Source organism: Dryobates pubescens, chromosome Z (assembly GCF_014839835.1).
Source record: "Dryobates pubescens isolate bDryPub1 chromosome Z, bDryPub1.pri, whole genome shotgun sequence".
NCBI lineage: Eukaryota > Metazoa > Chordata > Aves > Piciformes > Picidae > Dryobates > Dryobates pubescens.
In genome coordinates this window covers 66698716-66712743 of record NC_071657.1, presented here as the reverse complement: position 1 = coordinate 66712743, position 14028 = coordinate 66698716, and positions in this window count along the sequence as shown.

The following is a 14028-nucleotide window of genomic DNA, read 5'->3' as shown; positions in this document are numbered from 1 at the left end:
CAAGCACCATTTCTAAGCAAGCCCACCCTCTGCCCACCACCTGCTTCCCCTGGTGCACCACGCCACAGATGCCCCAAACCACCACGGCCTCCCAAAGCTCCCCCTTCTTCTCCCCAAGCCCACCATACTCTCCCCAAATCCCTTCCTTCTTCCTCTTTAATTCAACTTCTTCTTCATATTCTTCAGTTTCTTCTCCATCTTCCTCTTCTTTCTCTTCCTCTTCCTCTTCTTTCTCTTCCTCTTCCTCTTCTTTCTCTTCCTCTTCCTCTTCTCTTCTTCTTCCTCTGTGTCACTGCCATCTTCTCCCCAAACCCACCCTGTTCTCCCCACGCCCGCCCACCCATGCCCAGCAGCACGTCTTTCCCAAGCCCACAATGGTCTCCTCCAAGACAAAAAGGAAATAGGAAGAAGGGCCCTGAGGGAAGAGAGGGATGACGCAAAGGGAAGGAGAGGAAGGGGAGGACACTAAAGGAGCCAAGGGGACGGCGCAGAGGAGGGAAATGCATCCACCGCTTCTGGATGCTCTTTCTCTTCTGCCTCCTCTTCCTCTGAACATTTGAAACACGGAGGACGGTACAAAGAGGACGACGCAAAGGGAGAGGACTGAGCAGAGGGAGAGGAGGCACAGGGGGAGAGGATTGAGCAGAGGGACTACGCAGGGGGAAAGGAATGCACAGAGGGAAAGGATTGCTCAGAGGGAGAGGAGCATGCAAAGGGAGAGGAATGCGCAGAGGGAGGGGATGCACAGAGGGAGAGGATTGAACAGAGGGATTGCACAGAGGGAGAGGAATCCACAGAGGGAGAGGATTGCATAGGGGAAGAGGATTACCGTAAGGGAGAGGATTGCCCAGAGGGAATGCGCAGGGGGAGAGGAATCCACAGAGGGAGAGGCATGCCCAAGGGGAGGAGGATTGCACAGAGGGAGAGGAAAGCACAAAGGGAGAGGATTGAGCAGAGGTAATGTGCAGAGGGAGGGGAATGCGCAGAGGGAGAGGACTGATCAGAGGGAGAGGAAAGCACAAAGGGAGAGGATTGGGCAGAGGTAATGCGCAGAGGGAGAGGAATGTGCAAAGGGAATGGGCAGAGGGAGAGGATTGCGCTGAGGAAGTGGAATGCGTGTGGGGAGAGGATTGCTCAGGGGGAGGATTGCGCAGAGGGAGAGGAATGAGCAGAGGGAGAGGATTGCGCAGGGGGAGTGGAAGGTGCAGGGGGAGAGGTATGCGTAAGGGGAGAGGAATGCGCAGCGGGGAGGACTGCGTAGAGGGAGAGGAGCACGCAGCAGGGGAGGATTGCTCAGTGGAACAGGAATGTGCAGCGGGGAAGGAATGCACAGAGGGAGAGGATTGGGCAGAGGAAGAGGATTGCACAGATGGGGGAGGATTGCACAGAGGGTGGGGATTGCACGAGATGGAGGAATGCGCAGGGGAAGGGGAATGCACAAAGGGGGAGGAATGTGCAGGGGATAGGAATGCGCAGAGGGAGAGGAATGCAGAGGGGAGAGGAAAGAGCGGGGGCAGAGGATTGTGGAGGGGGAGAAGAACGCGCAGATGGGGGAGGATTGGGCAGAGGGGGAGGACTGAGCAGAGGGAATGCACAGAGGGAGAGGAATCCACAGAGGGAGAGGATTGCATAGGGGAAGAGGATTACCATAAGGGAGAGGATTGCCCAGAGGGAATGCGCAGGGGGAGAGGAATCCACAGAGGGAGAGGAATGCGCAGTGGGAGGAGGATTGCGCAGAGGGAGAGGAAAGCAGAAAGGGAGAGGATTGAGCAGAGGTAATGTGCAAAGGGAGAGGAATGCGCAGAGGGAGAGGAATGTGCAAAGGGAGAGGAATGTGCAGAGGGAGAGGATTGCGCAGAGGGAATGGGCAGAGGGAGAGGATTGCGCAGAGGGAACGTGCAAAAGGAGAGGAATGTGCAAAGGGAGAGGAATGTGCAGAGGGAGAGGATTGCGCAGAGGGAATGGGCAGAGGGAGAGGATTGCGCAGAGGGAATGGGCAGAGGGAGAGGATTGCGCAGAGGGAACGTGCAAAGGGAGAGGAATGTGCAGAGGGAGAGGATTGCACAGAGCGAATGGGCAGAGGGAGAGGATTGCGCTGAGGAATGCACATGGGGAAAGGAATCCGCTGGGGGGGAGATTGTGCAGAGGGAGAGGAATGAGCAGAGGGAGAGGATTGCGCAGGGGGAGTGGAATGTGCAGGGGGATAGGTATGCGTACGGGGAGAGGAATGTGCGGGGGCGGAGATTGCGCAGAGGGAAAGGAATGAGAAGAGGGAGAGGATTGTGCAGGGGGAGTGGAATGTGCAGGGGGAGAGGTATGCGTAAGGGGAGAGGAATGAGCAGGGGGGGAGATTGCGCAGAGGGAGAGGAATGAGAAGAGGGAGAGGACTGTGCAGGGGGAGTGGAATGTGCAGGGGGAGAGGTATGCGTAAGGGGAGAGGAACGAGCAGGGGGGGAGATTGCGCAGAGGGAAAGGAATGAGAAGAGGGAGAGGACTGTGCAGGGGGAGAGGACTGTGCAGGGGGAGAGGACTGTATAGGGGGAGAGGTATGCGTAAGGGGAGAGGAACGAGCAGGGGGGGAGATTGCGCAGAGGGAGAGGAATGAGAAGAGGGAGAGGACTGTGCAGGGGAGTGGAATGTGCAGGGGGAGAGGTATGCATAAGGGAGAGGAATGAGCAGAGGGAGGACTGTGTAGAGGGAGAGGAGCATGCAGCAGGGGAGGAGTGCTCAGTGGAACAGGAATGTGCAGCGGGGAAGGAATGCACAGAGGGAGAGGATTGCACAGATCGGGGAGGATTGCACAGAGGGTGGGGATTGCACCGAGATGGAGGAATACGCAGGGGAAGGGGAATGCACAAAGGGGAAGGAATGTGCAGGGGATAGGAATGCGTAGAGGGAGAGGAATACGCACGGGGGGAGAATTGCTCAGCGGGAGAGGACGGCGCAGAGGGAGAGGACGGCGCAGAGGGAGAGGACGGCGCAAAGGGAGAGGACGGCACAAAGGGAGAGGACGGCACAAAGGGATGAGGACGGCGCAGAGGGAGAGGACGGCGCAGACGGAGAGGATTGTGCAGAGGCAGAGAAATAGTCAGAGGAAGAGGACGGCACAGAGGAGGAGGATGGTGCCAACAGGATGACACAGGGGCAAACTGACAGGGCAAAAGAAGGGAGGGAGAGGAAGGAGCAGAGGACAACGGGAGAGGATGACAAGGACGGCAGAAGAAAACATGAAAGGAAAAGAAGGAGAAGGCCCTGGCACAGGAGAGGACAACACAGAAGGGGACAATGGGGGTGACCCAGAAGGAGCAGAAGAAGTACTATTTCTAACCAAGCCCACCCTCTGCCCACCACCTGCTTCCTCTGCTGCACCACACCAGGGGTGCCCCACACCAGGGCTGCCCCAAACCACCCAAAGCTCACCCTTGTTCTACCCAGACCCACCATGGTCTCCCCAATTCCCTTTCTTCTTCCTCTTCTCATTCAGCTTCTCTCTCTTCTTTTACTTCTTCTTCTTTGACTTCTTCTTCTTCTCTTTCACCCGTGTCTTGTCTCCATCTTCATCCCTATCTTCTCCCTCTGTATCCCTCCCATCTTCTCCCCTAATTCACCATCCTGTCACCAAGCCCACCCAAGCCTACATATGCCCTCCCCAAGCACATCACTTTCTAACTAAGCCCACCCTCCTCCCTCTAAGCCCACCCTGGGCTCCTCAGAGAAGGGAAAGCAGGAGAAGGGACGCGACGCATACGGGGACAACGCAGCAGCAGAAGGGAACAAGCAGAAGAAGAAGGCCGCGACGCATACGGGGACGATGCAGCAGAAGAGGACCCAGGTCTGACCAAAGCTCACGTCCTTCTCCTCAAGAGCACCAAGCACTCCCCAACACAACCACGTCCTCCCAAAGCTCACCCTTGTCCTACCCAAGCCCAACACACTCTCCCAAAATCCCTTTTTTCTTCCTCTTTAATGCAACTTCTTCTTCTTCAGATTCCTCGGTTTCTTCTCCTCCTTCCTCCTCTTCATCTTCTCTGTCTTCTTACGCCTTCTCTCTCCCTCCCATATTCTCCCCAAATCCACTACGCTCTCTTCTACAACTCCATTCCCCAACCATGCCTACCATTATTATCCATCCCCAAGCCCCTCATTTTCTCTCCAAGCCCGCCGCCACGCTCTCCCCAAACCCTTTGCTTCTTCCTACACTCGTTCCGCTTCTTTTCCTTCTTTGTCTTCCTTCTCCTCTCCATCTTCGTGGTCTCTTCCTGCCTCTCTATCGTTCCCACCCTCTCCCCAAATCCACCCCAAACTCCAACCATCTCCACCAGCAGCATCTTCTTCCCAAGCCCACCGTGTTCTCCTCAAAGAAAGACAAAGAAGCAAAAGGGCCTTGAGGCAAGAAAGGCATCGTGGAGGGAAGAAGAGGAAAGGGAGGGAGGAGGACAAGAAGGGAAGATGCACAGCAGGGGAATGCAGAAGAAGAAGGGCAATGCCGCAGAGGAGGAGGCAGAAGAAAGAGAGGAGGATGCACAGCTAGAAGTCTTAAGAGGACAATGCAGCAGAGCACCAAGCACAGGTGGGCCATGCAGATGCAGAAGAAGAGCAGAAACAAGATCAACAACGACAAGCAGGAAAAAAAGGGCACAGCGTCAGCTAGGACGACGGCGCTGAACCTCCTGCTGCTGCCTCTGCTGCTGCTACTGCTGCAGATGCAGAAGGAGAAGCAGACAAAGAAGACGAGCAAGAAGAGAGAGAAGAGAGAAGAGAAAGAGAAAGATACCTTGGTGCAACAGAGAGCGCTGTGGAACGAGGGCGGCCACTGTGTCCCACACAGCCATCGGCTCTGCAAAGTGAACAAGAACCAAAGTCACTCTCTGTGTCCTCCAACCCCAAAAGGCCTCCACAGGACGCCAGCTGTCACCACCATCCCCATCCCCACGGACGGAGACCAGCACCCACCCTGAGATGACCTTGTGCTCTCACCCGTGTCCCCTCCCTCTGGTAGCTCTTGGCCACCGCAAACTCCCAGCCCCTTGGTACCTTCAGCGGTGGTGCTGGACACCATGAAGAAGGGCCTCCAACCCATCCCAGAAGTCCATCTTGCTCAGTCTCTCCTTGCTGGGACACTCCCCAGTGGGAGCTCCTTCCACCACTGGCTGCTCCTGCAGAGTGCGGGACCCGTGGTTCTGCGTCCCCTTTTCCCTCCTCGGCCGGGTGTGTTGCCACGGCACCCGGAATGCAACTGACAGTGCTGCCCACGGTGAGGTCACAATCACTGCCTGCCTGACGGTGCTGCCGCCACTCACGCTGCCCCGCTGCCCTCTGGGACGAGCTTGCCACCACAGCCTCCTTCTGCCTTCAGCCTCCAGCTCACATCCAGTCAGGCTGACTCCTTTGCCTTCTCCTCAAGGGACTCCTCCACAGGACCACCCTTGGCCATCCCACCTTGGGCAAATTCCTTTCTTTGAGCCCAGCTGCCACCAACAGTGCTCCACACTCCACAGACCCTTCCTAGAACCATGGAAGGAATGGAAGGGACCTTGAAGATCACAGCGGCACAGAATGACAGAACGTTAAGGGTTGAGAGGGAGCTCCGGACACCATCCAGCCCAACCTCCCCTGCCAGAGCAGGCTCACCCACGGCAGGGCACTCAGGAACACATCCAGGCGGGGCTGGAAGCTCTCCGCAGAAGGAGTCTCCACAACCTCCCTGGGCCGCCCGGCCCCAGGCCTCCAGCCCCCTCACACCAAAGAAGTTTCTCTTCATGTCCCCATGCACCCACCTCTGCTCCAGCTGGCACCATTGCCCCTTGTCCTGTTCCCTGGCTGTCCCTGAGCACAAGCCTGACTCCATCCCTGCACATCTTTATCACCAGGCATGAGGGCACCCCTCAGGCTCATCTCCAGCTGCTGCCACTCCACACCCCCAGGGCCTTTCCTGCTGGGCACTTCCCAACCTCTCTGCCCCCAGCCTGGAGCCCTCATGGGGTGCTTGTGAGCCAGGGGCAGAAGCCAGCCCTTGGCCGCCTTCAACCTCATCCCACTGACCTCTTCCCAGGGATAAAGCCTGGCTAGGTCCCTCTGGTAAAAGGAGGGGCAAGGACAACCTCCACTCCTCAGTGGACACGGAAGGGACTAGAAGACAAAAGAGGAGGAAAACGCAGAGCTACTGAACGCCTCCTTTGCCTCAATTCTCAACAGGAGCACAGGTTGTCTTCCGGACAATTGGCCTGCAGAGCTGGCAGATGGAGTCAGGGAGCACTATAGGAACCCTGTCATCCAGGAGGAAGCAGTGAGAGACCTGCTGAGCCGCTTGGATCCAGCACTCTCTGCAGCCAGTTGCCTGAACAAGTCTTGCATGTTCCCCTTGGACCTCGGTTTGGGTCGACACAGATCACTTGAATAGAGCTGTACCCCCGGGGAGTGGCGACCATCCCTACACCTGCCTGTGTGACCTAACTGGAGAACACTTCAGCAAGGAGCCCACGAGACTCAGCACCTCCCTCGCAGCAGCCTCCGCCCACCCCACGCCGGCCCCTCGGGAGAGAAAAGCTGGCGCCAGGAGATGGGGGAGGGGAGGCGGGGGGGGCACTTGGTGGAGGAAGGAGGGCAATGCAGCTGCAGAGAAGGGCAATGCAGAAGAAGAAGGCTAATGCAGGAGAGGAGGAGACAGAAGAAGGGGAAGACAGAGGAAAGAGAGGAGGATGCAGAGCTAGAAGAAGAGGACAATGCAGCAGAGCAGAATGCACAAGAGGGCAATGGAGATGCAGCAGAAGAGAAAGAAGATGAAGAGGCTCAAAGGCTCCATCTCACCAGACAGGTAGGACTTGTGGCCTCGGGGCTTGTGAACAAGCAGCAGGTTCCAGGCCAGCCCACAGCCGGGCAAGTGGATGAAGCTTCTCCCTCTGCGGCACAGATCCTCCTGGGCAGCGTCTTTCTGAAAGGAGGCCAGGGTGGGAAGTGGGGTGCCCTAGAAAAGAAGAAGAAGAAGAAAAAGAGGAGGAAGAGGAGGAAGAAGAAGAAGGGCATCCAGAAAAAGTGGACACTCTTCTTCTTCTTCCTCCTCTTCCTCCCCGTGATCTGACACAAAGAGGATGATACGGAAGAAGAGGACAGCACAGAGAGGACAACAGCAAAGAAGGGAAAAATGAGGGAGCAAGAGAAGGAAAGGAGAGGAAGCAGAAGAGGACAACACAGAAAGAGGACAAGAAGGACGGTGCAAGAGAAGGGCAAGGGAAAGGAGGAGAAGGCCCTGATGCAAGAGAGGACGACGCAGAAGGAGAACAAGCACCATTTCTAAGCAAGCCCACCCTCTGCCCACCACCTGCTTCCCCTGGTGCACCACGCCACAGATGCCCCAAACCACCACGGCCTCCCAAAGCTCCCCCTTCTTCTCCCCAAGCCCACCATACTCTCCCCAAATCCCTTCCTTCTTCCTCTTTAATTCAACTTCTTCTTCATATTCTTCAGTTTCTTCTCCATCTTCCTCTTCTTTCTCTTCCTCTTCCTCTTCTTTCTCTTCCTCTTCCTCTTCTTTCTCTTCCTCTTCCTCTTCTCTTCTTCTTCCTCTGTGTCACTGCCATCTTCTCCCCAAACCCACCCTGTTCTCCCCACGCCCGCCCACCCATGCCCAGCAGCACGTCTTTCCCAAGCCCACAATTGGTCTCCTCCAAGACAAAAAGGAAATAGGAAGAAGGGCCCTGAGGGAAGAGAGGGATGACGCAAAGGGAAGGAGAGGAAGGGGAGGACACTAAAGGAGCCAAGGGGACGGTGCAGAGGAGGGAAATGCATCCACCGCTTCTGGATGCTCTTTCTCTTCTGCCTCCTCTTCCTCTGAACATTTGAAACACGGAGGACGGTACACAGAGGACGACGCAAAGGGAGAGGACTGAGCAGAGGGAGAGGAGGCACAGGGGGAGAGGATTGAGCAGAGGGACTACGCAGGGGGAAAGGAATGCACAGAGGGAAAGGATTGCTCAGAGGGAGAGGAGCATGCAAAGGGAGAGGAATGCGCAGAGGGAGGGGATGCACAGAGGGAGAGGATTGAACAGAGGGATTGCACAGAGGGAGAGGAATCCACAGAGGGAGAGGATTGCATAGGGGAAGAGGATTACCGTAAGGGAGAGGATTGCCCAGAGGGAATGCGCAGGGGGAGAGGAATCCACAGAGGGAGAGGCATGCCCAAGGGGAGGAGGATTGCACAGAGGGAGAGGAAAGCACAAAGGGAGAGGATTGAGCAGAGGTAATGTGCAGAGGGAGGGGAATGCGCAGAGGGAGAGGACTGATCAGAGGGAGAGGAAAGCACAAAGGGAGAGGATTGGGCAGAGGTAATGCGCAGAGGGAGAGGAATGTGCAAAGGGAATGGGCAGAGGGAGAGGATTGCGCTGAGGAAGTGGAATGCGTGTGGGGAGAGGATTGCTCAGGGGGAGGATTGCGCAGAGGGAGAGGAATGAGCAGAGGGAGAGGATTGCGCAGGGGGAGTGGAAGGTGCAGGGGGAGAGGTATGCGTAAGGGGAGAGGAATGCGCAGCGGGGAGGACTGCGTAGAGGGAGAGGAGCACGCAGCAGGGGAGGATTGCTCAGTGGAACAGGACTGTGCAGCGGGGAAGGAATGCACAGAGGGAGAGGATTGGGCAGAGGAAGAGGATTGCACAGATGGGGGAGGATTGCACAGAGGGTGGGGATTGCACGAGATGGAGGAATGCGCAGGGGAAGGGGAATGCACAAAGGGGGAGGAATGTGCAGGGGATAGGAATGCGCAGAGGGAGAGGAATGCAGAGGGGAGAGGAAAGAGCGGGGGCAGAGGATTGTGGAGGGGGAGAAGAACGCGCAGATGGGGGAGGATTGGGCAGAGGGGGAGGACTGAGCAGAGGGAATGCACAGAGGGAGAAGAATCCACAGAGGGAGAGGATTGCATAGGGGAAGAGGATTACCATAAGGGAGAGGATTGCCCAGAGGGAATGCGCAGGGGGAGAGGAATCCACAGAGGGAGAGGAATGCGCAGTGGGAGGAGGATTGCGCAGAGGGAGAGGAAAGCAGAAAGGGAGAGGATTGAGCAGAGGTAATGTGCAAAGGGAGAGGAATGCGCAGAGGGAGAGAATGTGCAAAGGGAGAGGAATTGCAGAGGGAGAGGATTGCGCAGAGGAATGGGCAGAGGGAGAGGATTGCGCAGAGGGAACGTGCAAAGGGAGAGGAATGTGCAAAGGGAGAGGAATGTGCAGAGGGAGAGGATTGCGCAGAGGGAATGGGCAGAGGGAGAGGATTGCGCAGAGGGAATGGGCAGAGGGAGAGGATTGCGCAGAGGGAACGTGCAAAGGGAGAGGAATGTGCAGAGGGAGAGGATTGCACAGAGCGAATGGGCAGAGGGAGAGGATTGCGCTGAGGAATGCACATGGGGAAAGGAATCCGCTGGGGGGGAGATTGTGCAGAGGGAGAGGAATGAGCAGAGGGAGAGGATTGCGCAGGGGGAGTGGAATGTGCAGGGGGAGAGGTATGCGTACGGGGAGAGGAACTGTGCGGGGGCGGAGATTGCGCAGAGGGAAAGGAATGAGAAGAGGGAGAGGATTGTGCAGGGGGAGTGGAATGTGCAGGGGGAGAGGTATGCGTAAGGGGAGAGGAATGAGCAGGGGGGGAGATTGCGCAGAGGGAGAGGAATGAGAAGAGGGAGAGGACTGTGCAGGGGGAGTGGAATGTGCAGGGGGAGAGGTATGCGTAAGGGGAGAGGAACGAGCAGGGGGGGAGATTGCGCAGAGGGAGAGGAATGAGAAGAGGGAGAGGACTGTGCAGGGGGAGTGGAATGTGCAGGGGGAGAGGTATGCGTAAGGGGAGAGGAACGAGCAGGGGGGGAGATTGCGCAGAGGGAGAGGACTGTGCAGGGGGAGAGGACTGTGCAGGGGGAGAGGACTGTGCAGGGGGAGAGGACTGTATAGGGGGAGAGGTATGCGTAAGGGGAGAGGAACGAGCAGGGGGGGAGATTGCGCAGAGGGAGAGGAATGAGAAGAGGGAGAGGACTGTGCAGGGGGAGTGGAATGTGCAGGGGGAGAGGTATGCATAAGGGGAGAGGAATGCGCAGCAGGGAGGACTGTGTAGAGGGAGAGGAGCATGCAGCAGGGGAGGATTGCTCAGTGGAACAGGAATGTGCAGCGGGGAAGGAATGCACAGAGGGAGAGGATTGCACAGATCGGGGAGGATTGCACAGAGGGTGGGGATTGCACCGAGATGGAGGAATACGCAGGGGAAGGGGAATGCACAAAGGGGAAGGAATGTGCAGGGGATAGGAATGCGTAGAGGGAGAGGAATACGCACGGGGGGAGAATTGCTCAGCGGGAGAGGACGGCGCAGAGGGAGAGGACGGCGCAGAGGGAGAGGATTGTGCAGAGGCAGAGAAATAGTCAGAGGAAGAGGACGGCACAGAGGAGGAGGATGGTGCCAATAGGATGACACAGGGGCAAACTGACAGGCAAAAGAAGGGAGGGAGAGGAAGGAGCAGAGGACAACGGGAGAGGATGACAAGGACGGCAGAAGAAAACATGAAAGGAAAAGAAGGAGAAGGCCCTGGCACAGGAGAGGACAACACAGAAGGGGACAATGGGGGTGACCCAGAAGGTGCAGAAGAAGAACTATTTCTAACCAAGCCCACCCTCTGCCCACCACCTGCTTCCTCTGCTGCACCACACCAGGGGTGCCCCACACCAGGGCTGCCCCAAACCACCCAAAGCTCACCCTTGTTCTACCCAGACCCACCATGGTCTCCCCAATTCCCTTTCTTCTTCCTCTTCTCATTCAGCTTCTCTCTCTTCTTTTACTTCTTCTTCTTTGACTTCTTCTTCTTCTCTTTCACCCGTGTCTTGTCTCCATCTTCATCCCTATCTTCTCCCTCTGTATCCCTCCCATCTTCTCCCCTAATTCACCATCCTGTCACCAAGCCCACCCAAGCCTACATATGCCCTCCCCAAGCACATCACTTTCTAACTAAGCCCACCCTCCTCCCTCTAAGCCCACCCTGGGCTCCTCAGAGAAGGGAAAGCAGGAGAAGGGACGCGACGCATACGGGGACAACGCAGCAGCAGAAGGGAACAAGCAGAAGAAGAAGGCCGCGACGCATACGGGGACGATGCAGCAGAAGAGGACCCAGGTCTGACCAAAGCTCACGTCCTTCTCCTCAAGAGCACCAAGCACTCCCCAACACAACCACGTCCTCCCAAAGCTCACCCTTGTCCTACCCAAGCCCAACACACTCTCCCAAAATCCCTTTTTTCTTCCTCTTTAATGCAACTTCTTCTTCTTCAGATTCCTCGGTTTCTTCTCCTCCTTCCTCCTCTTCATCTTCTCTGTCTTCTTACGCCTTCTCTCTCCCTCCCATATTCTCCCCAAATCCACTACGCTCTCTTCTACAACTCCATTCCCCAACCATGCCTACCATTATTATCCATCCCCAAGCCCCTCATTTTCTCTCCAAGCCCGCCGCCACGCTCTCCCCAAACCCTTTGCTTCTTCCTACACTCGTTCCGCTTCTTTTCCTTCTTTGTCTTCCTTCTCCTCTCCATCTTCGTGGTCTCTTCCTGCCTCTCTATCGTTCCCACCCTCTCCCCAAATCCACCCCAAACTCCAACCATCTCCACCAGCAGCATCTTCTTCCCAAGCCCACCGTGTTCTCCTCAAAGAAAGACAAAGAAGCAAAAGGGCCTTGAGGCAAGAAAGGCATCGTGGAGGGAAGAAGAGGAAAGGGAGGGAGGAGGACAAGAAGGGAAGATGCACAGCAGGGGAATGCAGAAGAAGAAGGGCAATGCCGCAGAGGAGGAGGCAGAAGAAAGAGAGGAGGATGCACAGCTAGAAGTCTTAAGAGGACAATGCAGCAGAGCACCAAGCACAGGTGGGCCATGCAGATGCAGAAGAAGAGCAGAAACAAGATCAACAACGACAAGCAGGAAAAAAAGGGCACAGCGTCAGCTAGGACGACGGCGCTGAACCTCCTGCTGCTGCCTCTGCTGCTGCTACTGCTGCAGATGCAGAAGGAGAAGCAGACAAAGAAGACGAGCAAGAAGAGAGAGAAGAGAGAATGAGAAAGAGAAAGATACCTTGGTGCAACAGAGAGCGCTGTGGAACGAGGGCGGCCACTGTGTCCCACACAGCCATCGGCTCTGCAAAGTGAACAAGAACCAAAGTCACTCTCTGTGTCCTCCAACCCCAAAAGGCCTCCACAGGACGCCAGCTGTCACCACCATCCCCATCCCCACGGACGGAGACCAGCACCCACCCTGAGATGACCTTGTGCTCTCACCCGTGTCCCCTCCCTCTGGTAGCTCTTGGCCACCGCAAACTCCCAGCCCCTTGGTACCTTCAGCGGTGGTGCTGGACACCATGAAGAAGGGCCTCCAACCCATCCCAGAAGTCCATCTTGCTCAGTCTCTCCTTGCTGGGACACTCCCCAGTGGGAGCTCCTTCCACCACTGGCTGCTCCTGCAGAGTGCGGGACCCGTGGTTCTGCGTCCCCTTTTCCCTCCTCGGCCGGGTGTGTTGCCACGGCACCCGGAATGCAACTGACAGTGCTGCCCACGGTGAGGTCACAATCACTGCCTGCCTGACGGTGCTGCCGCCACTCACGCTGCCCCGCTGCCCTCTGGGACGAGCTTGCCACCACAGCCTCCTTCTGCCTTCAGCCTCCAGCTCACATCCAGTCAGGCTGACTCCTTTGCCTTCTCCTCAAGGGACTCCTCCACAGGACCACCCTTGGCCATCCCACCTTGGGCAAATTCCTTTCTTTGAGCCCAGCTGCCACCAACAGTGCTCCACACTCCACAGACCCTTCCTAGAACCATGGAAGGAATGGAAGGGACCTTGAAGATCACAGCGGCACAGAATGACAGAACGTTAAGGGTTGAGAGGGAGCTCCGGACACCATCCAGCCCAACCTCCCCTGCCAGAGCAGGCTCACCCACGGCAGGGCACACAGGAACACATCCAGGCGGGGCTGGAAGCTCTCCGCAGAAGGAGTCTCCACAACCTCCCTGGGCCGCCCGGCCCCAGGCCTCCAGCCCCCTCACACCAAAGAAGTTTCTCTTCATGTCCCCATGCACCCACCTCTGCTCCAGCTGGCACCATTGCCCCTTGTCCTGTTCCCTGGCTGTCCCTGAGCACAGCCTGACTCCATCCCTGCACATCTTTATCACCAGGCATGAGGGCATCCCCTCAGGCTCATCTCCAGCTGCTGCCACTCCACACCCCCAGGGCCTTTCCTGCTGGGCACTTCCCAACCTCTCTGCCCCCAGCCTGGAGCCCTCATGGGGTGCTTGTGAGCCAGGGGCAGAAGCCAGCCCTTGGCCGCCTTCAACCTCATCCCACTGACCTCTTCCCAGGGATAAAGCCTGGCTAGGTCCCTCTGGTAAAAGGAGGGGCAAGGACAACCTCCACTCCTCAGTGGACACGGAAGGGACTAGAAGACAAAAGAGGAGGAAAACGCAGAGCTACTGAACGCCTCCTTTGCCTCAATTCTCAACAGGAGCACAGGTTGTCTTCCGGACAATTGGCCTGCAGAGCTGGCAGATGGAGTCAGGGAGCACTATAGGAACCCTGTCATCCAGGAGGAAGCAGTGAGAGACCTGCTGAGCCGCTTGGATCCAGCACTCTCTGCAGCCAGTTGCCTGAACAAGTCTTGCATGTTCCCCTTGGACCTCGGTTTGGGTCGACACAGATCACTTGAATAGAGCTGTACCCCCGGGGAGTGGCGACCATCCCTACACCTGCCTGTGTGACCTAACTGGAGAACACTTCAGCAAGGAGCCCACGAGACTCAGCACCTCCCTCGCAGCAGCCTCCGCCCACCCCACGCCGGCCCCTCGGGAGAGAAAAGCTGGCGCCAGGAGATGGGGGAGGGGAGGCGGGGGGGGCACTTGGTGGAGGAAGGAGGGCAATGCAGCTGCAGAGAAGGGCAATGCAGAAGAAGAAGGCTAATGCAGGAGAGGAGGAGACAGAAGAAGGGGAAGACAGAGGAAAGAGAGGAGGATGCAGAGCTAGAAGAAGAGGACAATGCAGCAGA